The sequence below is a fragment of the Amblyomma mixtum genome, chromosome 2 (genome assembly GCF_055824585.1).
Source record: "Amblyomma mixtum isolate Tamu chromosome 2, ASM5582458v1, whole genome shotgun sequence".
NCBI classification, from domain to species: domain Eukaryota; kingdom Metazoa; phylum Arthropoda; class Arachnida; order Ixodida; family Ixodidae; genus Amblyomma; species Amblyomma mixtum.
This window is the reverse complement of record NC_143013.1, coordinates 278,531,687-278,556,478: the sequence shown is the minus strand read 5'-3', so window position 1 is coordinate 278,556,478 and position 24,792 is coordinate 278,531,687. Positions and strand designations below refer to the sequence as shown.

At 47.9% G+C, this 24,792-nt stretch overlaps 1 long non-coding RNA gene across 2 annotated transcripts in view; it reads right to left on the bottom strand.

The window, feature by feature from the left end:
* Nucleotides 1-1,824: 1,824 nt before the first annotated feature.
* The window catches only part of LOC149364096 (uncharacterized), a 103,157-nt gene continuing 80,189 nt past the window's right edge, over nucleotides 1,825-24,792 (bottom strand). The window contains exons 2-3 of one of the 2 annotated variants that reach the window (XR_016288603.1): nucleotides 4,709-4,808; nucleotides 1,825-2,269 (exon numbers count right to left, since the gene is read on the bottom strand). This is a non-coding gene — a long non-coding RNA (uncharacterized LOC149364096). Of the gene's footprint in view, nucleotides 2,270-4,708; nucleotides 4,809-24,792 lie in introns of those variants that run through there. The other variant, XR_016288605.1, reaches the window with a different exon arrangement.

Genomic DNA, 24,792 nt, shown 5'->3' with positions numbered 1-24,792 from the left:
TGGTTCCTCACCCTAAGCCCTTAGCTTTAACCAACCCCCCTATATCCTTCTTTCAGCCATTTAAGGTTGCACACCAAGGTCTCATTGAGAACCTGAGGACAACGGCGGGCTAAATAAACAAAAAATGAAGGTTAGAGACAACGTGTTGCCCCCGACTCTGTTTCTTAGGTTATATCCCATCTAGCCATCCAGTTTTTTTTTTTTTTTGCAAATGATTTGTTTTCAAAATGCAGGTCCACATGCACACACACTAATTAAAGTCTCTCTCTCTCCACCATCTTTAGAGACAATTGTAAGCTGCCTGAAAAACTGTTATACAACAAATAATCGTACTTTCTTGTTTGCCTCATTGGCTCATCCTAATCAGCATTACAAGAACAAACCCCGCGAATGTATTTAGGAAAGGGCAATGCATAGTGCGTTTTCTTCGTTAGTGTTCTTTGTTGCAGTGCTCTTTTTCCGTGTTGTACAGAATCCGCGTCCTGTTTTCGGGTTACTCGGCATTTCACAGCATCAGCGTTGCAAGAAGAGTGGGAAATTTATTAGCGGCCTTTCGTGGAGGGTCGAAAGATCTCCGAAGGTGGCGTTAGTAGAACTTGGTTCATCTCTTGGTGGTCTGGCGGAAGATATGGTAGCTGCAGATTTCGGCCACGGAGGTGTTGCACGCCCAACGTGGCCGCATAGGAATGCCACGTCACTGCTATTACTGAATCAGATGTCCTTGACTCCAGCTGGCTGGCAGTGCGAGTGTTGGCCTTGCTCTGCAGTCTTGCTGTTTTCTGAAAGCCAAGAAAGCTGGGCTGGTCGAATACCCTGTTCCACAGCCACTCATCTCAAACACTACTTTAAGGCCTACTTAAAGCAATGAAAAGGCGCCGACGAAGATTGCTGAGGACACAGACGGCCTCATAGGTTTTTGTCTGTGTCTTTTGCGCTGCTTTAAGAAGCGTGGACGACGAGCTAACTCACACCTCTACCCTTATAATTTTCGGGCCAGTTGTTTGCTTATCAAACTTCGTTCGTAGTGCGCGAAAATGCAAAAATGACGCACGCAAAGTACGGAAACACAAACAATACCGCACTTGTGCGTGCGATAAGCGTTTTCTTACTTCGCCCTAGCCATTTTCGCACAGTAGAAGCGAAGCAACGTTTTGCAGCCGTGATCGATTCTGCGGAATTTTTCCATCAGGCACACGCAGGTGTCAAAGCACCTGCTCTTCGAAGTACTGTCAAGAGATGCAGAAAATGGCGCTAACTTCGACTGTGGTTGCGGAAGGTGCACGCCGCAGTTGAGCGAGGAAAGTGGCGACGCGTAGTTAGCGGTTTTTTAGAAAAATCCAAAGACCTTTACAAAAGGGTTATTCAAAGGCAGTCCAGCGTGACATAAGACGACACCCTGGGAGTGCTGGATCAGAACTATGGTGCTGGCTGTTCTTTCGATGGATATGTTATGTTTACCATGCGATACAAAACAAATGGACACGACACACGCACGACACTAGTCCATGTCGCTAATCCATGTCATTCGTACGTCGTATTGAAGCTTGTTTTGCACTGCACAGTCCCTATGCCCAGAAAACAGAGACCACATTTCGAAAACGTCCAAAGACCAATAAGCATTTCAAATAATTTTATATGTCTAAAAACTGCCCAAAAAGCGCTCTCTGGACGACGTTATATTTCTCGCTGGACTGTGGTGTGCACCTTGCGGAAGCACGGTGGCAGTGGTAGCGAGAGCTGTCTGCACCTGTTCGCAACAACATCACGTGTTTTGACATCTGTATGTGCATCACAATACGGTCTGTAGTCATTTCCATTGTGTGCACGTGCAACAGCCACATACAGGTTATTCAGAATGGCGGCCTGTGAGGCGAGTTGGTGCAGGACTGAAAGAAAAAAAAAAGTGGCGCAAGGAAGACAACACAAGAAAGAAAAGGACAAAACAGTTCCAGATCATTCCTGCACCGTGTGGACAGGTCGCACAGACTGACCGTTCTCACTCTTTACTCCTGTTTGTTCTTGATTATAGATACAACATATATGAGCACGGAATCAAAAGTCAAATATTGAATTTTGGATTTCTTTTTGCCGTTGTGTAAGAATACCCTGCGCATGAACTAGGTGTCATGATTAATCAAAAAAAAATCAAGCACAGAAGAACGCTTCAGAGCTTTTTAAACCATAGCTAACCCGAGTACTCATGGCGTTGCTACACAAAGTGCGCAGGCTTGATGCGGTGACTTCCCATCAGCCCCCTACCGGGAGGATGCTGAAAAAAGAAAAAGAACCATACCAATCAGAGGCCCAGAACAACATGCAGACTTGTTCAATGCACTGTTTTGCAAAGAGCGACTGAACATTTGCTCGCGGTTTCGTAGTTCTGCGAGCCCATCACGTCAGTGAGAGGCCGGAAAATAGATTAACAGCCTCATGATGCTGATCATTCAAAACAACCGCGGGAATTTCGAGTGTTTGGTGCAATCGATCGATTTTTTTATGATTGTCAGAGTTAGTCGATGCTAGCGCAAAAACCATTTTATAAGTTCCATTTTGAAGAGCGTATGCCCAGTAGGCTGTCGCTATGAATATGTTCGCGCACCATCTCACCGCAGTCTGTAGTTTTCGCATGATTACGGGTGAAGATATTCCCATTCAGTTAAGCGAGACTTGCGACTGCCGTCCGACAGATGGCGTTAGGTCATGAAGTTAAGAAAAGGTAGGTTTTGAAAAGAAAGACTGGTATTGTGCGATTGCTGACTTCACGCAGATTCAAGCAATCCCCTAACGGGGATTCAAATCGACAGGCCAATTGTCAATGCTAACGAATCAAGGCATGAAATTTCCGAAACCAACGTAGCCTGCGGTGACCATGATAACAGTGTTTCAGCACAGCCTTACTGTGTACCGTCATCGTTACTTGCTACCGTCAGGTGCATTTACATTGATCTCGTGTGCAGTTCCTCGAGGCTCAGTAGTGGTAGCACGACAGCTTTATGAGAGCATAACGGCCGCGTAATGCGAGCGTGTGAGGCCGCGTAAAAGGCAGCGGAAAATGCAGCGGTACATGTAGCACTATGCTAAAACTCTATATCGCGCCCAATGCATTCATCCTTTTATTCGAGTGTCAATAAAATAAGAAATGAAGAAAAGGGTATTTAATTATAAAACTAGAATAATACTTTTTCTTACGCGGCTCAGTTTTCTGCACAAAATATAATCTTGTTTGATGACACTACGTCCTCAAAGTATTCACGCTCGGGGTTCTCATTTTTGAGGAGCGTGAATTGTTTGTAGTGCCTAATGCGGGTGACCAAAACGAAGGCGACAATGAAAAAGATACCTGAAGACAACTATCCCTGTGTGTGGACCTCACCGCCAGTGGCGCGGTACTCTGCTGGCCGTCAAGTTTTGCACCAAGCAGACATAGTGCCGGACTTCCATGATCATTATGGGTAGTTTCGAAGCAATATTATCAGCCGCTCTGATTCAGAACGGAGAAAAGAAAGTGCAGAATGAGGCCAATCGTTGTGTCACGGTACATTGCTTTCGTCTTGTTGTGTTTAATCTGGCTTATGCTGCAGCGTGCACACACAAGTCCTATTTCAAGAACTTGCGCCTAAAGGTGCAAGTTTTTCCTGGCAAGTAAAAGTGCAAATTGCTTTAATTGGAGAGATATTTGTAAAGATATGGGATAGGCCCTCTTCCTGCAGTGCGCGTAGTCAGGCTGACGGTGATGGTGATGAACGGAGCAAATAAATTTCGCTTCGCTCGCACACCTGTCACACCACGCATCGCTAGCGCCTAGTATAAATATCAACTGGTAACTCGATACTTCCTGCTTTCGAGCGTAATGCTGTCAAATTTTCAAACTCTACCATTTAGTAGGCCAGTGCAGTGCTGGGCTGAAGATTTAATATATTTCTGTCACTTCTAGTGCTTCTGCATAGTGCGAATAGCACAATGCTTGTGGACCACGTTGCAGTAAAAGACGTAGTTCTCTCAGTCTGTGCAGCCAATGCTTACAGATATAACACAGGTCTACACCAGCTGAAAGACGCTGCAAGAATAAACGTCCAATAGTTTAAACAGTCTACTTGGCTGCGCTTCTAGGAAAGAAGTCGCATGTGTATGAATCATGTTGGGAAGATGACTCATTGCTTTTATGCATCGGCCATGATGCATAAAGCAAGGCTCCGCGACCTATGGACAATATGCTGGCTCAACCGTTCAGACGCTGTGCTTCTACTCTGACATGCTTCATAACGTATTACCAATATCGGCCTTATGAAATCAAGTAAATATTGCAGCATGTCTGGTGTCATCACAAAGATCACAAACTCAATCACTGTGAGTGAGCGATATTTACACTGAATAAAACTTTTGCGTACTTCCGCGGTACTTTTGTGTATAACATATATAGGTTCGTACACCCGTTCTCAATATACCGAAATGCGAGGGGGTTTTACACAGCAAAGTCACACTCTAATCAGCACACGCCATACTTGCGGTATGCGGTCCACCTTGCATTGCGAGATAGAATATAAGAATCCTGCACTTGGATTTAAGTTCTGCTGTTTTCCTTCGGGGCAGATGGTTATTTGTTTTCGATCCCCATTTTCCTATGCGAATTGGAAGCCTGAAATTGGAACAGCGCATTGTTATAGGACCCATTACAAAGCACAAGCTATGTAATGCGATATAGCACTACCTGCCGTTGTGCGGTCCCGCGCTGACCTTTACGGACAGGAAGACGTTTCCGACCGAGCTCAGGTCTGTGCCGTTGGCCTTGCTGTCGGATGACAGCAGCCCTGCGAGTTGCCAGAGAAAAGAAAAAAAGAAGAATAGAGTTAGCCACATTTAAATTCACCGCTTTACCCACTGCATACAACGCCTCATGCGGAAATCATTCTGGCGTTTTTTACAATTATATTCTCAAAGCAAGTGTCTGCACGCCTGCTCGAGAACCGCGTGGTAGTAAGCGACCGAAAAGCGTTGAATAAAATTATTTAGTGTTCTATACACGTATTTCGTGTTAATAACTGCGCAGCACGCAAGCCACGCGCATGTTGTGCGAGAGGCAGGACCCCTCATAATCCCTCATAATCCCTTGGTAATCACAACTACCCATGTGGTAAAACAAGAAATATCAGCCCCCACATCGTCGAGATGAGAAAGACGGAAGGAGCGAGGACTCGACCAAAAGAAAAATACAAGAGCCTAAAAGAATGGTAACGCGGTGATTGAGGGCGTCCTGATTAAACCAGGCCGCGGCTGCACTTTCACTGTAGCGACTGCCAAAAAAAAACACCGCGGATCTCACAGCTAACATTACACTTGAAGCTAGAGGCCGAGAGGAGAAGCAGAGGGCAAAGCGCTATTGGTGGTGCATTCTTCCATGTACTCATGTACCTCATGCACCAGGGCACTAGGGTAAGCGCGATTGGCGGGAGGCGACTGGCGCAACGCCAGATTAGCGCGTACAGAGCCGTGACCACAACATTTGCGCCGACGCCGATCAGCGCGCCGCCACCGACAATCACCCAGGGAAGCTAGGCGGACAGCTTGGGTGCACGAGGGGGCATAGTCAGGCCTCCGCAGTTGAGTGCGGTGTGATTCAGGCAGCATCCAATGAGTACCCACGCGCGCACACAACCAACACGCTGCATTATCCTGTCGTCTTCGTCAGCATTATCTCGTTTAGTTCCCTACAGGATAGAGGGCGCTCCTCATAACCTTAAATTCTGACCCTATCCTATGAAAGCAGCGATCTTCCTACACCCGCATATTTTTAAACCTCTTCGACCCAACTGAATCTCTGCCGCCAACTGTTACTCTTACCTTCTGCGGGAATTCCTTCCGTTACCCAAAGAGACCTGTTCTCCACATTGCATGGCCCGCCAATACTTTCTTTATTTCAGTTGGGATATCACTAACACGCGTTTGTTTCTTAACCTACTCTTTGTTTGTTCCCCAACCAGCTGACATCAGCCTAATAACTTCTACAACGAGTCTGCGCCGCCACGGTGGCTCAGTGGTTACGGCGCTCGGCTGCTGACCCTAAAGAAGCGGGTTGGATCCCTGCCACGCGGCCGAATTTCGATGGAGGCAAACTTCTAGAGACCTGTGTACTGTACGATCTCAGAGCACGTTAAAGAGCCCCAGGTGGCCGAAATTTTCGGAGCCCTTCACTACGGCGTCCCTCATAGCCTGAGTCGCTTTGGGACGTTAAACCCCGTAAACCATAAACCAACCAATCAGCTACGAGTCTACAACGACTTGCCTCGAGACACTCCGGCAGCTACACCTGCTCTGTTTTGCACCTCTCACTTAATCGAAGTCTGGAAGATTCACTATAATGATAATCAAAGCTGCGCGAACAGAAAAGCACCGCGGCCGTTCAGCGTGCACACACTCTACTTTTCGCTGCACCGAACTGGCGAGAGAAAGTCCATTCCCAGCGGCCTTGTGATTGCTGCTGCCGATGCTGTCGGGCACGGCAGAGCGTGTGAGCGCGCGACCGCTATTATCGGGCGGCGGACCGGCGGCGTCGATATAGCGTGGCGCCAGCTGCATACGCAATTACGACGTCATCCTTCGGCTTGAGCGATGCAGTTACTATAAGTCAGTAAAGCACAAGAAAAGTAGGAAGGAGACGGTGGCTGCTGACTTCCCAAGCTCTAAGGGAGTAAACGTAACCAAGGATAAGGATTTTCCTAGACGCCAATCCATCTTAGCATCAGCCAAAAGGTGCCAAAAGCAGCGCATTTCGTAGCCAGGTTTGACACGCGCTTTAAGTAGTTGTTTGACGGTGCTGCACACTTCTCAAGTCTGTCATTTACATCCGTCATTCTTACTTCATCTTTATTTTTCCTCTGTCTTCTTTGTACCTCGCCCACTCCTTCCTGCAGTACCCCTTTCCTTTTCTTCCCCTCTCTAGCATGCAATCCAGGCACTACGAGACAAACCAACGGGTCAGAAATCCCGCTTTAAAGGCATTCCAGGGCGCATACCACCCCTTGCCAAGTGCATGGTTATTAAAAGTTAAGCTACTAAGGAAAGCGCTGCCACAAAAGAGCAAACGTTAATTTAAACCTATTACGAAGAGACGCAGCATTCATGGCACAGATCTGGGGAATAACAGTCACACCGATATGAGCTACCTACTGGACTTGAGCATATAGGCGATCAGCGGACAGCGATTCTTAGAAAGCTGCACTGCCATTCGGAAGCGAAATACGAGAGAGCAACGCAGGATAACCCAAACAAAAATCAAATGTTGAACGGAGGCATAGCTGTTCGGAAAACAGCAATCGACGACAACGTTGTGCTTCATAGAATTTGGACACGTTGCGCGCTGTTGTTTCAAACAATCTAAGAAAAAAAGTTTGTTTGTTTGTTTGTTTTATGGGGTTTAACGTCCCAAAGCGACTAAGGCTATGAGAGACGCTAAGAAAAAAAGTATTTGACTAGCCAGAGTAAGGCTGACAATAGCGAAGAAACGGCAAATGACCATCAATGATCCATGAGTTACGGCTCCGTTGCATGGTCTATTTGATCACCAAAGACAAAAAAAAGGCACTGCATAAAAATCATTTGTTCTATCTACTCCAATAAGCTCTAAGCTTTATGACCAATGACCACTGACATCGTATAGTTTTAATCACACCAAATGCTGGAAGTACATTAACACGTTGTATTTGCGCACTCGATTACTTCCACTGTGGTTGAGGCAAGTGGTTGAAGCTACCGCGTTATTAAAATGCCCATTCGCGTTCGTCTTTTAAGGTTCAGGTGTAGCGACGTGATTTTATAGCGGCCAGAAAGTGATGAAACATTTCCCCTTGCCAAAGACTCAGGTGGTTTGAATCAATGGTGCATTAGTGTCACCGCCATCATCCCTGTCACCCCCACCACCATCATCATTTCCGCTATGTCCACAGCAGGGAAAATGTATGCCTTTCCCCTGATCTTCAATTAGCCCCGTCCAACATACCATTACTGTCCCATTGCAAAATTGGTATAGGGCTACATACTGGCTCCAAGCGCCAACATACCAGTGAACTCAGTGCGGATGCATCGACGAGGGTTTCAATAAAACGTGTGGCTCTACCTTGCTTTCAGGAGGGGCGAACAAGTTTCCAGAGCAAAGAGAAGAGATAGAAAGGAAGAACAAACATGGCTTTACGAGCAGGTCGGACAGGGACGTCAGCAGAATCACTCTTACGGTTGAGGAAGCGAAGAAGGGCGAATGAAAAATAAGGAGATGAAAGAAGGAATGGCCGCAAGTAGGATGGCGGTTCCACTTTTTATAACTTTCATGCTTCGCAGCCTGAACCTGGTAGTTTCCCCCCAAGGAAGGCACAGCCCTCTTCTGCGCGCTGTGGCAAATTATTCAAATGATTTAACGCCGCCACTTCGCTGTCCCCCGTGGCCTGGCCTAACGGTTCTCTTCGCAATATCACTCTCCGCCATATCCTCTAACGTGTCTCGTAGACACAAGGGAGGCGACTAGGAAAAAAGGGACGGCTAGATGGACCACTCTCCCTCGAGCCAACAGCATCAACTGCAGCAGCAACAGCTTCCTGAGATCTACCCCCTCACCGCAGTTCCCCTAGCGATCTGTGTGGAAAGCTCCCTTCCTTCGCCGACACGCCTTCCCTCCTCGTTACACCGCGCGTCTCTTACACCATATTTCAGTTTCCTTTCCCCCTTGGCTGGATCGCGTGGAGTCTGTGGGAGCTCAGAAGGGAGCGTGAGTGATCTCCCTCCCCTCCATTTGCTCCTCTTTGTTTGGCGTCGCCGTCTGGCAGCGCCTACGTCGATCGATGCCGGCGAGATGGCGCTGCCGACGCAACTCACTCATGGATAAGGTTAGTCCTAGTAAGGAATAAGAGAGGAACAGCCAGAATCTCTCCAGACTTCCGCACATTTTCTGTCACGTTCCCCTTTGCTTTTGTGTCACTTTCCTCTGCCGCGGAAGACCCACAGCCCGCCTATTTTGTTGATCGCACTTTTGGCGAAGTTGAGCGTTTGGAAAGATTAGAGAAAACCGACGAAATGATAGAGTACCCTGTATGCCTATATTCTTTTCACGTCGTCTTGCGCGTAAGTTTCATCCTTTCAGAAAAAAAAAAAATTCGAGGGGACACTTCAGCTCCACCCTAAGGATATGACGCGATTGCACTAATGGGTTAATGCCTATATATGCGGGATTGGCAATTGTAGACGTTATGTCCATAGAGCGCTGGTAGTCCTCAAACAACTCCTGGCTCTGTGGTGCAGGAGGTAAGCGACGCGTCACTGCCCTGCGATGGCAGCTGCTGCCACCGGAGGGGCTTGTGAGGCTGCTCTTCCCTGACACGGTGGTCAGTTTGCTCACATTCCGGTGGGCAGGTTGTGATGATGCCACAAGGACACGTGACCTAGGTGTGCCCTCTTAGGTTGCCAGAAGGCCAACTGCTGCGCTGCAAACGGTGGACACCACCGACAATCTTTTCCTATCTTGCGTTAAAAATGACAGTTGATGAAAACGTGCGATTAGATTACATTGGAAGAGAAAATATCTCTTGTATTTGTTGAACCACGTCTTAAAGGGGCAGCTCTATTAAAATTTGTTTTACAGCAAAATCCGATAGTTCGGCATTTCATGGCTTTGTTGCCACTTGGCCGGCAGCGAAATATGCATTTATTTCTAAGAAATTTGGATTCGAAGTTGAAAAAGTTTTTCCCGCCGCTCTGATTCAAATTTGGGATTCTGTTATGACGACACAGGACTAAGTGACGTGCAACATGACGTACACATGACGCGACGCAGACTCCGTGATTTCTGGCGGCCAGCAGTGCGGCCTGGCAGCAGCCGAAAAGAAAGCTACCGCCGGCCGCACGATTACAGTGTAGCACGATGAAGGCATCTATCGGCTATTGCGGCCGTCGCTACCGTCGCTTCGTTTACGTTTGCACCGGCGTTTTGCCAGAGTTACGATGGAGCCCATTCTCGAAGTTGTCAACAAAGTTCTAGCAAACAGACACCTTTAGCATACCGTGTACCTTGTTACCGTTAGCCCGCCTACCCCCGGTGAGCAGGCGCTGATTGCTCCCGATGCTGCAGGCGCGCCCGTAGCCGCCGGGTACTTGGCGCCGTCTGGCGACGCCAAGGAGACTTGTGCATGCATTCGCTGCGCCTCAGTGATTCGTAGCTTCTCGTGTTCTAGCGTTGCTAGAACCATTAGTTCTAGCAACACTGTTTTGTCCTATGACGTCATCACGCTTGTACTTGCGAGTTTGGCCTGTGGCGGCGATACCTGTATTCTGGTTCTTGCTATTTGCTACGTTACAAGAGCTTTTTTGTCAGTACGAGTGGCGTTTTTGTAATCAGGAGCTGGTATTCTGTCGATACAAGCCAAGTTCAATTTCTCCTCAGTGTCCCTTTAATGTCCGTTGCAGATGACAATGTGTGCACGCCCAGAACTTTTAAGCGCGTATGCTGGTTCGTCAGAACAATAACTGGTTAGAATAATTTCTCTTTAGACACGTTCTTTCCCTTCAAAAATACCCCGTGATCTGGAAAAAAAAAAACTATTCCCTGTGAACGGTTTCTCTTCACTTAATTTAGCAGAGTATTACATTTAGCGTTGGAAGCATTCATTTTCTTCTGTTCTGGAGACCTTTCCATTCGTCCGTGAAATATCGATCACCTCCGGCATTAAGAAAATAAATACCTAACACAGTTAAAACGACTGCGTGCCCCATCCGCTTTTATTCAGACCACGAAGGCCACACTTGATCGGAGGAAGGAAAGGTGCCCACAATTTCCCTCTCTTCGAAATAGATTTCGTACCAATAGAAATGAACGTTCACAGAATCCGAGTTCTCATCACAAAAATAATGTTTCTCTCTTCTATCGAACTATACGTGCCTTGCGTAAGAAAAAAAAGGAAAATATGAAACAGAATGGAACAGCACCAAGGGAAAGGATGATAGCCTCAAAAAATACACTTATTCCCCTCCTCCCCTCCCTATTTTTTCCCAACATGCTGAATCTCTCGCTCGCACACTTCTGAATCCATGGAATCCACTGCAATTTTTTTTTGTTACTTTCAAAGGCGTCCGAATACTATCAACATTTCCGGCGAATTTCGGAGCTCACCAGTGGAAGTAAAGGGAAGAAGCCAAAGTGAAAGGATGGGCAAAGTAAAAAAAAAATAAAAACAAAGGCGGGTCAAAAGCGTATCGACTGCAGCCGCAGGTGGTGTGCGCTGGCCGTAAGCCGTTTTGCAGGGCTGGTCGGCAGACCCTCATCGCTGGCTGTTGTCGCTCCCACACGGGCATGGAATTAGGTAATGTGCAGCGCAGCACTGGGATCTCATTTTACCGCTCAGAAGGCCCCGGCTGCCGGCAGGAGCGCTGCCGTTAACAGCAGAAGGACAGAGTGAGGAGAGGAGGAGTGGGGAAGTGACGGGAGTTGGGCAGATATGGGCATGGCGACTCGATTTTTCAACACGGTGCGAAGTGCCTTCCGTCAAACTCTAAGCACATTGGTTTTTTTTTAAATCGTATGTCACTTTATAATATAACTACTACAATTTGCATCTGTGAGGAAATTGACCAGCAGTGGTGAGCGAGTTAGTGAGCACATTAGCAGAGTGCAGGGAATTGCCAATAGCATGAAATGCACAGAAAAGCTCTTCCAGACAAAAAAAAAAATGCTCTGAGACTTTTCATTCGGTTTCAGGGCGAGGAACTGACATCGGTATCTGTACAACGCTGCCCCTCTCCCCAGCTCCGTGACGACATATACTATGACGATGACGCGAACATCTATTTAACGCATAGAAAGTCTAATATAGAGATGTCTTTGAAAGAAAAAGATTCGAAAGGAAGAGAAAAAAAAAAACAGTGGTGTGACCCTGAACTGCTCGTATTAGCGAAGAGTTTCGCTAGAGAGCCATGAAAACACTCAGCAAGGCTAAACTCTTCACCAATCGTAACTACTAAAGCCAACGGACAAGCAAACTTGGTAGTATGAGCACAACTCCTCCAACTTAACCTCGCACTGTAGTTGTACACGCGCTGCACACACGCTGCCTAACGCCTGCGCAGCAGACGCCGTAATTACACCGCTTCTTCCAAACAGCGGAAACTGGCCGGTTGTATGTCCTTCTTAGTGTGAAAATGAGGCGCCAGGCGGCGCCACCTCCTCGCGAAAACTCGATGCGGGCCACTTTGCTTCACGGGTTGCAATCAGGCGTAAGTCTTGCCCAACCCCGCTGCGAAGAAGAGCGATGGCCGACCGGACAAAACGGCTTTTTAATCCGACCCGGGGCCCGGCTTCGGGGCAGCAGCGAAGCATCGTCCCGTCAGACTGTGTCCCTGCCGCAGATGCCTCCAGACGTCACTGTGATACTTCCTTACTCTGCCGCCTCCCTTCTAGCCTCCTTACCTAGAGACCACAGTTTAAATTTTTCATACTTGTCTCCTTCGCTCGTTCACATGTGTTTGTGCAGAACTTCGCACCTCTAACCGCTCATAACCCTTGTGCGAATAATGCTGGAGTCCGCAGGATTCAGGACTATCTGTGCGCCAGTGAAACACGAATAATGTAGCCAACTAGCAGAAAACAAAGATTAGATGCTCAAATCCTTTTTAAAGTAGTTACTGGGGCCTTTTTGGAGTAACAGCTAATTGTGCTGCCAGGAGAAAAAATAACACATTCACAGGCCTAAAACCAGGTTGAATACGGATGTTCTGAAAACTTCTTGATCGTTTTTTTTTCGTCTAGCACTCGATAAAATGTGAGTTCCTGTAGATTTCCTTGTCGTGAACTAATAGCATTATTTTGTACATCGTTGGTCAAAAGTTTAGGGGAATCCCCCAAGGTGGAGTAGATTTGTAATAAGGGAGTAATTACTCATTGACATCCGCCCAAGCGCAGCCATACGGCTACAAAGGAAAGCTATACAGCTTTCTCAGAAACTTCGCAGTTAAAGAAAAATTCGTCCTGGTCCGGGGTTAGAACCCGGAACCACCGCTTCACCGGAGCAGTCGCTCTACAAATTGAGATAACCGGGACGGCAAGCTTATGGTAGGGCGAGAGCGAATTGATCAATAACTCGAAGTTTTGACCAACACTGTTCTCACTTCGAGTTATTGATCAATTCGCTCTCGCCCTACCATAAGCTTGCCGTCCCGGTTAGCTCAGTTGGTAGAGCGACTGCTCCGGTGAAGCGGTGGTCCCGGGCTCAAACCCCGGACCAGGACGAATTTTTCTTTAACTGTGAAGTTTATAAGAAGGCTGTATAGCTTTCCTTTGTAGCCGTATGACTGCGCTTGGGTGGATGCCAATGAGTAATTACTCCCTTATTACAAATCTACTCCACCTTGGGGGATTCCCCTAAACATTTGACCACACTGTTCCCACTTCGAGTTATTCATCAATTCGCTCTCGCCCTACCATAAGCTTGCCGTTCCGGTTAGCTCATTTGGTAGAGCGACTGCTCCGGTGAAGCGGTGGTCGCGGGTTCGAACCCAGGAACAGGACGAATTTTTCTTTAACTGCGAAGTTTCTGAGAAAGCTGTACAGCTTTCCTTTGTAGCCGTATGGCTGCGCTTGGGTGGATGTCAATGACTAATTACTCCCTTATTATTTTATACATCACAACATGAATTATTGCGCTGTGGACGTCAATGAACGTAGCAATGAGAAATATCGACTTTCTGAATTATACAATGTTTTCTTGCTTCAATTTATGGCGATTGTATCAGATCAAACGGTGTGAACGGGAACCTTTGACATCCATGCAACCAAACGTTTCTTCTGTAGTGAGCATTTTTTTTTCTGTGCAATTTGGCTCCGACGAATGGTCCTTTTTAAAGTTTCATGCCAAAGCAAATTTCGAGCCCGGCGTTCCCTTTCATTATCCTGGAGTCTGTACCTGATACATGCAGTTAGTTTCCAGCGAAAAGGAACATGCAACTTCGGAGCAATCGCAGCGGAGGACTAGAACGATGAAAACCACATGCAAGAGCTGAGGAGTAAAGGATGAGAAATTAGACTAAAAGTAATTAGTTAACGCGGGCCTGTTAGCCGAAACTAATTAGTTCGCGCTTTGCAGGCGGGCCATCCCACGCAACGGAGGCTGCTGAGGTCCCTTGGTATCGAAACTCGTTCCAGTGTCGTTTTCTCTGCGGCACGTGTGACGGGATTCGTTTTGTAAGCAACCTACGGATACTAACGATATCCTCGCAAGACAAGGAAAGAAAATACTGGGTATATGTATTCTAAGGCAGAATTAGAATTTAACACGAAAAACCTTTTTCTTTATCGGTAACAAAAAAGAAATGTAGGGAAGACTGATGGAAAAGCCTGGAGGCGTAATCTCGCACCCCTAACACTATTCTCGCGACGCAGTTACATCGAGTTTATTTTTGTGTGTGTTTTTAAAAGCCTGACCGAAAGCAAGGTCAACAGACTAGCGTCTGCGAAGATCCCACTTGTGTCACCGCCACAGCTTTCGGAGCGGCCACTCGAGCTTTGGAGGCGATTTGTCACCGCTAAAAGGACGTGCGCGGAGTTCACTTGGCGTAGTTTTCTAAATAGTTTTTAGTGCTCGAGGGAGACACGTTTTTCGTACGGAAGCTGTGGATCTTATTTATGGTTTTGACGACGCCGAACTGGCCCCTCGATGCAATACTTCCAAACCGCGCACACTGACCCTCCGAAGCTGTCAATGGGGAACTGATCGGAGGAACGCTTGCGACGCTCGGAATTCCCACCGATCGATTGATGGAGTTCATCCTGGCTTCCGAGTGCACCCAGTTAAAGCAAAAGCGATGCAAAATTTTTGTGGAACTGAATCTGTTCGTTTTGTATAAGTGCACTTGAAAGCCTTTCGCCTCGAAACTGTCTATCAAAAACGCAACTAGTTAGAGTGCTCAATTTTGTTTTACTGTTCTTTAGTTGAAAAGGCACGGTGTGAAAGAAAATCCGCGTCAAGGTCAACGACACTTTGTCTTGCATGTTGCGCGCGTTCCTACTGGGTACACGGCACGTTCAAGCATGACTGCGGCAGCGAAGTCATCAATCGCGGGTGTTCTTAAAGAATTAATGCCTGTTGAGAGGCGGGAAACTTCTCCGAAGGAAATATTAGGCGATAGCTGGACGTAGGACTTACGAGGATAACACACACAGTGGAATGCCCCTAAGGGCATTTTTCATCAGCGGCACAGCTAATGTGCACAGCAAGCAGGTAGCCGCGCTCAGTTCAAGCTCTAAAGCACAGACAGCTAACATAATGCTGTTTGCACTGTGTAGCCGCTAAATGAGCAGCGTATACAGAGCTGCATAACAATGAACCGCCATACCGTGTAGGCACAACTTCGTGAAAGCAACCGCATCTTCTGTGCTGTAGCTGTAGCAGAATAATGAGTGCGCTTATGTATCAACTGGGAATACCGCTGACAACGATGCTGGGCGCACATTTCTTCCTCTCTGGCACATCAGTAAAACTGGGTCAGTGTTCTCGCTTAACCAATTCGACAGCTCCCCTTCGTTCGAGCATCAGCCTGCATATAAACAAATAAACTCATTCAATCCAGCAAAGGGCCATTCAATGCATGGAACTCGTCGCGGTCATCACTCTTTCAAGCGAAGCGCAATCGAGTGTCCGGACAGAAGCTTGTTCGATTGTCTATGCTTGAACGCTCTCGGTGAATCGGAAGAGGGGCTCGCTGTTCTGCCACGATACAATGCGAGCGGAGTATGACGGCTGCCCCGCTCCCTTTCTTTCCCTTTCCACTTTCTAGCAGCCTTTCATGTTCGCCTGCCCTTCTGATTCCAAGTCCATCCTGACTGCCTGCCTCTTCTTTCTGTGACTATGTTCCTAGCCACTCGCGATGGATATTGCGAACACTCTCCACATCTTTTTATCTCTGCTCTTCCATTTTATTCATTAGTTTTTTTGCAAGTCCGGCGCCATTCGCCGCTGCACGGCGCCACCTCCCTATCTTCCCTCCTGTTCTCGCGACGTTCATTCATCCATTTCCTTGGACATGTTTCTTCACTCCCGCCAGTGTAGCCACTGCTGCGGCGTTGCCGCTTCCATGCTGACCCCGAGGCTCGTTAGGCCTGGGGACCTCCCTTTGATTGCGACTTCCTCGTAACTGCTTGAGCGTCGACGTGAAATAGCCCAGCAGTCCGCGCGGTTTAGGGGAGAAAACTGTTGCATGCATATTAATGTACGCTCTGCTTCGTACAAGAAGAAGACGCCGAATGCAAGGTGGAGTCAAGGCGCGAAAGATAGATTGGCGCGTTGCGCAAGTAGGAAATAGCATTCGTCTCTTTACCGTGAGCATGAAGTAGCTTAAAGGCTGCGAAGAACAGAAATAGCGCTGAGCTCTACCACCCCGTATTGCAAGGAGACGCCTTCCAGCCTCACACAAGTGAGCATTCAACGCATGTGCAGTGGTGTTTTGCTTCTTGGAATGAAAATAGGACAGCCGCCGATGCATAACGTCGGGGCCTGACATGTAGGTGATATCTGTTCGGAAAGCGTGCTGCCCGCAGTATCGATGAACTCCTATTCACCATGAAGCGATGTGGGATATAAAAACAAAACGATACATGACTTGGCTGCTGAAGACTGACGAACGTATCGCGCGTTCGCATGAATTTTCAGGAATGTGACCTTGTGAAGTTAAATGGAATCAGCTAACGGAACAACGCGTATAACGACACTTAACAGAGCCCCCTTTTTTTTAGCTTTATACAACTACAGTATATTCAGGCAACTGGAGCTCCTTTCTGCATTATCTTCAATGAGAGACCCCGCACGCGATGAGAGTGGGCATACGTAAACCGCAAACATGTGAAAATATCACTGATCTAGGCATAGAAAAGAGAAGCCATCTTTTCTTTTTTGGTGGACACTCGAATTTATGGAAAAAAAACGCCTCTTTTTGGCATCGAGTCATAATTTCTGACAGAGACCAATAGGCCAAAGACCAACACGATAGCGCCAAAACAAACCGAAATTAGTAGTTGTTTGTGACGAATTTCAAGGCTTCGCTTAAAGTAAGCGTGAAGGATGTTGTAGTGTCAATTGCAAGCAGCAGTTAGGCTTGTTGGCTCGGCGTCCGACAAGGGAAGTCCTTTGTGACGAAGAACGCCAGGACGGGCCAACGTGGTTCAGACGCGTTAATTTTGCCGCCCATGCACCCTGGCACTGACTTGGGCTCTGTGACTTCCGGTGTCGTTAAATAAGAGCAAAGCTGTTGCTATGGACTGCGCGCCCGAGGCGACCCAGAGTAAAGGGGTCAATCACACTGAAGCGAAAAAGGTAAAAACGTTAACGTGCTAACAAAGCGTCCAGGTCACTGAGTCTTCCGCTCCGGTCTGCAGCATTAGCGACAGTGACCCGGGCTTAGCGGGCCGTATATTGGCGCTTTACCGCGGCTTCTTGCCACAGGGAGCCAGATGCTTGGCTAGACACTCTCCCTCTCCGGAGGCGGTTCTGGCTCGTGTTTGCAAACCCGGTGTTCAAATTACAGGCATTAAAAGGCACGGTGTACGGTCGCAGCATAAGGAGTGTAAGGTGGGTTTTACAAGCGAATTGCGTAGACTGCTTCGCGAGGGTCCCTAGGAACGGCGTGGGGGCACGGGGGTGACCTGTGGATGAAGTGGCTTTCACGAGCCCATGAAGCTTCGTGAAGTCGTAACAATTTTTGCGCGGTTATACATGCTTTTTTTTTTTTGCGGCGACTTTGGGGGCCGCAAACTAAAGCTCTGCAGCATTCACCTTCTGGCTGGAGACAATTTTTATTCAGGTGACCAGGGCTAGGCTTAATAAACGTCGTATGGGGGGGAGGGGGGGGGGGTAGACTATAGCCATTTAGCATGTGCCGTCTCTGTGCATGTGAGGTTGGGCCACAAGATGAAATAGGAAAGGTGGCGTGGCTTGCGCTGCAAGGTATCGCTTTAACTCATTGGCAAGACAGGAAGAAACGTGGGGCAGTTTCTTTTCTTCGAATTACCACAATCCACAACACCAGACAGCATGCTTGTCGTGTGTGTTGGATAAAGCATTGGTGATTTATTCACATGGGTTTATTCATAATCAGAAATGTTTGTCTGGAAAACAGAAAAAAAATTCACAGGCGAGAATACGACATGCTGTGATATATCTGCGTTAGCCGCACTGGTTGTACAGCTAGTGCGTCCTAAATATTGCGGCGCATGCTACGGCATTTGAACTTTTCCACGCATTTCGTAAAGAAGCTGAGGTGGTTTCTTGAGACTATATGTGAGCGCACCAGCGGCATGTGCTAACGTATGTGTAAAGTAAGTGATAGTTTCCGTTAGGAAAGGCGTGAGAAGAGAATGATCGCTGAAGGGTGCTCCATAATATTACAGCTGCGCCTGTACATTTCGTTTTTGCATATGATTTTACCGTTGCTTCTTCGTTCAGCTGCTGCGTGAGGTTCTGCTGGGGGAGGCATTCAAGGGGGGGGGGGGGGGGGTGAAGTGGGTGGGTGTGGACGGTGGGTGAAGGATAGGCGCTGCATTGTTAATGATGGCTACCCGGAAAATCCTCCCTCCCTCGCAAAACCCCCTACTCCCAGCACACGCTCGCACGCAAGCACGTACGCACATAAGACCACTGCTTTTCCTGAAAGAGGACTACACTGCTAACGCAGAAAAAACGATAAACCTATAAGCAGAAAGGACCATTAACGCAAGAGTATTCCTCGTTATTCTACAGCATGCAGATTGTAAATGCGAAATGTCCGGATGAGGAAGAGCGCGTCAAGCGCGAAGACGAGTATTAAGAATGCCGCAGAGAGCACAGGCGGACTCAGTGCTGTAAAAAAAAAAGAAAAACGAGGAAGAGAAATTGGTTAAGGAATGGAAATGTAAAGAAATTTTATTTCTTGTTTCGATGCTCGGATGCCGCAGTCTCTTGCAAATATGCCAATGAAAGCAAAGCCGCAACCGAGGAACGCCGATAACGCGCAAGCTTGGCGCCTTGTATGGTGCACTTCACTCGCACGCTCTCCTTATCATACGTTGTGTGCCTAGAATCATATCATTGCGGTTTCCATGCATAGGAGTTACATGAATTCTCTTCGGTTTAGATCTTAAACCAACAAGCCCCACGCCCCACCCTCTTCGATGCCTTTGCCGATCTCTCCTTTCCCCCCTTTTTTCTTGTTCGCTTTCCTCTCACACCCTACGTTCCAGTGTCATTAATTTTCCCTCTCTTCCTTTTCTTTGCACTCCCTTACGGGATGGCGAATGACCGGTCTTTCGCCGCATACCGCCTCCACAACTCCTCCTAGTTTCTTCTTCGTGTAGACCATCAACACCGCCGGTGCTGCCGCCGGTGTGGCACTCCCTGCGAGTGGCCCCCCTCGCCAGGCTGTGCCGTCGCAGAGCACGACATCATCGTCCACGCCCCTCCACTCTCTTGGCGAGACGTCCTTCCAGCCCCTCTCCCCATCCCAATTTTCTATTCTTCCTTCTAGTCTTCGCGCTCCCCAACACGTTTCGCGGTGACCATTTATCTTTGCTCGGGGCACTTTTTTCCCTAGCCTGCCTACCCAAGGAGAAGAGTGGCTGCCCGACCCGCAGAAAGCGAAGGAAATAAAATAAAGTATAAAAAAGGTGGCCTAGCTCACTCAAGTGAATCAACCCGCTCTTGGCGACTTTTATAGTTACATGAAAATAAAGTATTAAAAGGCCTAGAATATGTATGCCTTTGTTCGTGGCGCTTTGTTTAAGGCTTGTCGTTATTTGCTGGTTTCTTTCATTTTTGTCGTCCCCTGAGCTGGCCTGCTAATAGCGCCCAACGCAATCTGGGAGTCGTAAACATGGGGCTTTACGGCCCAGCACTAGGCCGCGTGGACCGTGCGAGAGTACAGCGAGGGGTGATCGTGAGGACTGAAAGCTGAGCAGAGCAGGTGTCGTCATACTGAGACCGACATTCCAGGATTGTGCCGTGATAGATATTCGTGATGTTCTGCCCTACGATCCAAGAACAGTGGCACCTGCTTCTCCACTGCGTGAACAGACCAATTTACTGCTGTATTGTTGAGATGACAACGTACTTCGCAATCGGATAACTGACAACACACCAGCGATGATTGTACTGCAATTCCCGCCCTACTACAAATGAATGTGTCCCGACGCACACGAAGAAACATGCTTTTACAATTCAAGGATCCCAACGTTTCGACTGGAAGATAAATGGATAAGTTCCTAATGCTATCGGCGTCGCACTGCTTCTTTAAGCGAGTTATGAGGACATATTGCACATAGTGCGGTCACATTGAGTGCAATAATATCTACCGCACATTAAAATTGTTCTGGTCATTTCTAGAGCTGGACTTAGGACCACCCGATCTCGTCCGTCATTTTGTACACTTCACAAGTGCCGAGCAGGTCGAATTCACTAAATTGCAGGCTCACTGCGCGTACTAACAGCACAACGTGTAAGTGAAGATGAAAGAATTATGTCGACACTCACCAGACGTCCACAAGTCTCGTCTGATAACTGTATCGCGTCTTATATTAAGGAAAACTAGACATGCATTCATATATTTCTCACATTGTACATTAATTAAAAGCGAATGTTGAGCACCTTCCCTAAGAGCCAGAGTAGTAGGGGCGAGAGACTGAGGCGAGCAGACAAGGTTAAGTAGTTTCCGGCGACGAGGTGGCGGCGGTTTCCACACGACAAAGTTAATTAGAGGTAAGTGGGCAGATGCCTTTATCACGTCGTAAAATCAAATGAGCTGATGATGATGATGACCTTCTTCCGGAAGTTCGGGACAGAAAGCTTAAGCGATGTGTCGTGTGTTATTGGTAGCAAACGCTTGTATAAAACATGCTCATGCGATTGCGGGAAATGCGATGTTATGCAACAAAACTTTGTTACAGCGTAAGCGATGGCCCGTTAGGACTACAACAGGCTGCGGATGACGTGGCTTACAAAATGAACCGACTCTATTAAAAGGAGAGTTGCTCGAACACGAGCTAATTGTCCTAAAAACACACAAGGACAACGCGCAGTCGGATGTCATGTACAGAGTCGTCCATTCCTGGGATGAGCATACAAATGCGCGGCCGCGCTCTTCGGAGCACCATGCTCCTGCGCGTTCACCGTGAGAGCAGACGACACCGTACGTGTGAGCCGGTGAAAATATTTCACATTGCGTTGAATTAACCAAGTGCTTAGCGTGTCCCTTCTCTGAAGCGGGCATTAAGCCCGGCAGTTCTGCATCCTGGCACACAGCCGAGCGCCGCGCGCAAAAAAGGTTTTTACTTGCCATCTTTCTCTCCTCCTATTCGTTGTCAGTGTCGTCAGTTTAGCAATTTTGGGAAGACGCAATACGCATCAACGTTGCGCTAAAGCTTTGCATCTGTCCGAAAAATTGTGTCTGTTGTAGTATATACTCACAAATACAGTAAGATCTCGCTTGCAGCCCATCCCTGTGTTGACTTCATTCGTTCATCCGCACACGAATTCCCCCGGGTTTTTTGGTACAAACAGCCGCGTCGCAAACACGACTTTCGACACGGATTGTCATTAATTACGTCGATATGGTCCTGATCTAACATTAATCGAAACTGACAGCAAAGACAACTTCTGACGACACACCTTCAAGGACTAAACCTCTACGCTTGGAGTTCATTGCTTTTACTTGCGGTGATCGCCACCGAGTAGGGGAAAGCTGCAGACACTCGTGTCTGAGTCCCTCGAAAGGGCACCATTCTGCGACAACATCCGAAACAAAAAAAAAAAAAGGAGAACACAGAAAATGATCAGGTGGGGTCCACTGCTGTGTCTCTTTCTGTGACACTTGCGCAACGGAGGATTCAACGCAAAGGTCACCTAGCTTAACGCGGCGCGAACATCCGCAAGTGTCTGTGCTGCGTGGGTGCGGCAAGGGTGGTGGGGATACGCAAAATTAACAAATCGTCAAAAAAAAAAAAAAGGCTACAGGCGTAACTGCTCGGACAGCTCTTGCGCGGGTCGTTAGACAGAGAAAAAGTAGAGGCAAATGTGACCCCAATAAACAAAAGAGAGAGAGAAAACTTTATTTACAGAGGAATTCGGGGCACGCCCCAGGGTCCCCGCACGACCCCACTGCACTCAAGTGTTTATGTTCCGAAGGTCCATAACACTGGCAGCACGGCCGGTGGCGATGGTCTGCACGGCCGGGTCCTCCGAGCGCAGCAGGGTCTCCCAGTCCTCCCAGGTCTTGAGGTTCTCTAGGTCCCGCGGGGGAGGGTCCGCCGGGCAGAGGGAAAGGATGTGGAGGGAAGAAGCGAAGGGTTCTGGGCATAGAGTGCATGCCGGAGTGGGGAAGGAGGGATGATAATGGGCTAGGGTAAGGGGTGAAGGGAGTGTGTGTGTCTGTAGTCTGCGCCAGAGTGTTGCGTGTTTGTTATCTAGGGAGGGGTGGGGCGGGGGGGTAGAGCTGGCGAGAGGCTCTGTATGCCTGGGTCAGCTCACTGAATGAGTGCATGCGCTCCTTCGTGAATCCCCGATCAGAGGCCACCTGAGCCCGGTTTAAAGAACCTCGGGCTAAAAGGTTGGCGGCCTCGTTTCCGGGATTCCCGGAGTGCGCGGGCACCCATATCAGCTCCACTTGGCGGGGCGGGGGGGCAACACTCAAGAGCGATCGCACAGGGCGACACCCGCAGTCCACCTCCGACTCCGCGTGGAAATCAATTTAGAACGACACCGGGAAAAAGCGGGCGTAGGCCCGGGGCAGTGCCAACTAAAGCAAACACGAAGAGAAACAGAACATGGCGGAAAGGGAACAACGAAAATAGGCACAGCAATGTCGACCTGCACACGCAGAAGAGAAAAAAAGAGAGAGAGAGACGTATCAGAGAATCCAATGAAATCTCCGCGCGAAAGTTTCGGGAACCCATGGGCTATTAATATAGTGTAGGAGAAACAAGTGAAAAACAGTAGATTTTCACCGGTGACTAAGTGCGTTGTGTGTGGCATGGCGCGCAGTCTGGCGCTTTTCGAGCTGACGTGGGTCGACCGCCCTTCCGAAATGAACTCGCTTTGACATCGTCTCGGAGGGTTCTTGATTCGGCACCCCCGACCTGGGTCTCTTCAATATTGCACTAAGCTCTGCGCTTGACATCACGGCGATGGTGCTAAAGGCGGAAAGCGCAGGATCTGTTTGCTGCTGCAAAGGTGCCATTCAGTTTTAGTCGAATGATGTCATGGGAAGCCGTCTGGAATGTATTCTTCTCAAAGAAAGAGGAAGAAAAGCACAGATAAAGAAAGAGCGGTGTAGTGTTTTTTCCTTTGTCTTTCTTTGCTACGTCTTGGCCAAGAACATGTCTTTCTCCTAAGAAGCGGCTAGGGGACGGGAGGGTGCAGGTAGGAAGTGTAAAGTTTTCAGCTCTCGTGAAGACGGAAGTCTCGAGGAAGGCGTAAATAATCGGGCAGGGCGATAGTTAAGAAGTATCTGGCTCTCAAAATTGTTGAAGGACAGAATAATAGAAGAGACGAAGACCTGAGGCAATTTCCAGGAACAAAGAACAGCGTTAGCGTTCCACCCCTGAGTGACACATGTTATCAGTACCATTGAGTAAACAGTTGTTCTGTACCGCACCGTTAATGCTGCTGTACAGTATCATTTTATTCGTGTGTTATATGCACCATTATAACCTGTTTTTCCTTCTTTTAAGTATTCAATGTGTATAATCACGAGGTCCGCCAAACCCTGCCGCTGCCCACTGTAAGAGGGGTGAGAACGTAGTCAAGCGCCCGCCGCTTTTAAGGCGAAAGCCTTTAATGCCTCATGCTGTCGTTAGCAATCCGTGTCGGCAGCCGTGTCGACAGCCGTGTCGACAGCCGTGTCGGCAGCGGTGTCGACAGATGACCTTACGACAGATGTGTCCGCGTTTTGACGGGTGTCCACCGAGATGTGTGAGACAGTTACTGCGTAATTTCCTTTCCTCAAATACAATTCTATTTCTTCATTACGGCCCCTGTTTCTTCTTTCACTCCCACTTCCTCCCTTCCTTTACGGTGCGGTTAAGGTGTCCACCGAGATGACTGAGAATTACAGCGCCATTTCCTTTCCTCAAAAAGCGTTGCGTTCAAAGGGCAAGGCATCGCGCCGAACGGATGGTTACGTTCCGTGGACTCCCTGGCAGCGCTACAACACGCTGTCGCGTTCCACTCCTAAAGGCGAAGCTTAAGCGCCATTAATTAGCAGTAAATTAGTGCTGAGTGATTAATCAGTAATAAGTAATTAATTAGTAATTTGTCATTACTTCGTCATCAGTTATGTGTGACATCATCCAGTGGTGACGTCACCAGTGTCCCATAGGCAAAGTGGTGCGGAAAACGCTTTCGCCTCTACGCACTTTAGAAAGTCAAAGTGCCCCGTGAATTTTATTTGTCCCCTCCTCCATCACCTTTTATTGCTGAAAAATGAAGATTATTATTATTATTATTATTATTATTATTATTATTATTATTATTATTATTATTATTATTATTATTATTATTATTATTATTATTATTATTATTATTATTATTATTATTATTATTATTATTATTATCGAGGTCTGTCCATAGACGTCTGACGCGGGAGGCGACCACAAAGCCTCTTCGTCAAATCAAAGAGCGGTGAGACACGTGGCGACAATTAATTAAGGGCTTCTTAGTCAGGAAGTGTAGCCTGGGAGTTGTAACCAGAGCTAGGATTAACGCGACGTTGTTAGTTGAAGATCGAGGATTAACGTGGCGGCCTTAATCC